The 2,348-nt window shown below is 40.7% G+C and overlaps 1 non-coding gene across 1 annotated transcript; it reads left to right on the forward strand.

Moving 5' to 3' along the window:
• On the forward strand, positions 1-107 carry LOC116097196. The gene has a single exon (XR_004121258.1). It is a non-coding gene; the product is annotated as a U6 spliceosomal RNA (small nuclear RNA).
• The last annotated feature ends 2,241 nt before the right edge of the window (positions 108-2,348 follow it).

Consider the following 2,348-nt stretch of genomic DNA (forward strand, 5'->3'; position numbering starts at 1 on the left):
GTGCTCGCTTCAGCAGCACATATACTAAAATTGGAACGATATAGAGAAGATTAGCATGGCCCCTGTGCAAGGATGACACGCAAATTCGTGAAGCATTCATATTTTTTTAAATAAGAAAAGAAAAAAAAATAAATAACTCCTTCACTCCTCACACAGATTTTCACAATTGCTGTTCTCACACATCATGGATCTCTGTGAGTTCAAGGCCAGCCTAGTCTACAGAGTGAGTTCCAGGACAGCCAGGGTTGTTACACAGAGAAATCCTGTCTTGAAACATACCCCTCCCCCACCAAAAGAAGTAAATAAGTATAATAAACTATATATCAGGCTTATTCTTAGTAGAAAACTCTTGGGAGAGTTTGACCACCCAAGTCTAAAGATGCACTCAATGTTAAGGCCTAGGTAAAATGTTGAGGCCAAGGTAAAATGTTAAGGCCTAGGTAAAATGTTAAGGCCTAGGTAAAATGTTAAGGCCAAGGTAACTGTTACCTAGCCTGCCATTTTATGCTGCTACTAATATTATAAGAAAACATTCTCATATGTTGTTACTGCTATTACTAAGAAATTCTCTCATGCCCAAGTTGATTGCATATTCTGTTCTATTCTGTAAGTCCGTTAGAACTGCTTTGTATAGTTACCCACAATAAACTTGGACCCAAACCAACCACCCAGCAGCACTTCCTGCACCTGTATATAAGATTTTATAGTATTTGCTTTTATAAGCTGCCCCTGGGATGGACCCTAATATAAGAGAGAGTTTCTTATATCTTATAATAGATATAAGAAACTATTTGGAATAAGACTTCCATTTTGAGTAAAGATCAAACAAAGTTTAAGTTCTCAAGACCTCCTGAGAACTGACATCCTACTTCACAGAAAGAGACAAGTATATGGGTAACTGACATCCTGGTTGGCAAGTTAAGACTTGAATGTTAGACAAGACAAGTCCCCTGCCACAGTTGAATCCCCCAAGCAATGGGAGCAGGATAAGTGTACAGCAAAGACATCTTCTAAGGAAGTCAGGTCCCTATCCCTAAATCCTGATTGGTGGAATAACTTGGCACAGATGTTTATGGATTTTAGGGTTAAAAGCCTTGTAGGATTTTAACTTAATGTCATCATTTAGCTCCTGAGTCTGTACTATGACCCTGATCGAACAGGCCTGGGACATACATTCAATAAACTCTCCCTGTCTGACTGAGATCAGTGTCCTTGTGGTTTGTGATGCAACTCCTGGACCCCAACACTCAACAGTATGCAGGAGTCCCTGGGTACAGTCCCCAGAAATAAAAACCTTTTTTAGAATTAATATTATAATTATCCTTAGAAAGATAAAAGAAGACATTTACTGCAAGAAAACGATTCTGTTAAAAAGAAATCAGAGCAAGACAGCTCAGCAGGTAAAGGTGCTTGCTACCAAGACAGACAATTTGAGTTTGTGCCCCAGCATGGACTGATAGGAGAAAATCAACACCCGAAAGTTATTTTCTGACCCTCACACATATACCATGATGCACATATGCCTAGATTTTATTAATTTTAAAATGTAATAAAACATTTTAAGTAAAAAATAAGTAAATAAAATCAGCCTGACAGTAGTAAAACAACCTTCCATCCAGGACAAGGAAAAGCCCCAGCAATGAACAGGAGTCTGTAGGGTCTTATCAGGAAAGGACTTACAACCTCCCCTCTCCCACATCAGAGCCCCAAGAACACTGAAGCTGCAGAGGCCAAAGGCTCCCACACTCCCCTTCTGCACCACATGGAATCTGCTAGAGTCAAAGAGCCCAGCTGATGAGGGATGGTTTGATGCATTGTGTATGCTGATTTCTATGCCCAGGTATCTAGTTACCTTCTAGATAATGGCATGGTCAAGCAGCTCCAGTCTCAATGGTATGTAAAAATTGTTTTCCATCATCTCTGATTAGTTAATGAAGGGCTGATTGGCCAGTTAGCCAGGCAGAAGAGAATAGGACAGCACTTCCAATCCTAGTTAGGGGGTCCTAAAGAGAGGAAAAAGAGAGATGGCCATGAGGCAGAGAGTCCTGGAGGAGTTGTGATGAGCATATCGCCAAGGGATTGGCCATGAGGACATACATGGAGCAGAGTGAGCCAAGGCGAGACTGCGATGGTAAGTAACACAGACCACACAGTGAGATGTAGCTAAGATGGCATAGAGGGCAAGAATAAATGATTATCTGCCAATCGTAATGCTTAAATCTTGTAATAAACTTAACAGGTCTTTGTGTCAATTATTTGGGGGCTAGAATGGGGACAAATAAGGCTATAACCCCTGAATTACTGCCTACAAACAGCTGTGCCAGCAAGTGACTAAGTCAATCCTTGAG

The sequence above is a fragment of the Mastomys coucha genome, unplaced genomic scaffold (genome assembly GCF_008632895.1).
Source record: "Mastomys coucha isolate ucsf_1 unplaced genomic scaffold, UCSF_Mcou_1 pScaffold18, whole genome shotgun sequence".
Lineage (NCBI taxonomy): Eukaryota > Metazoa > Chordata > Mammalia > Rodentia > Muridae > Mastomys > Mastomys coucha.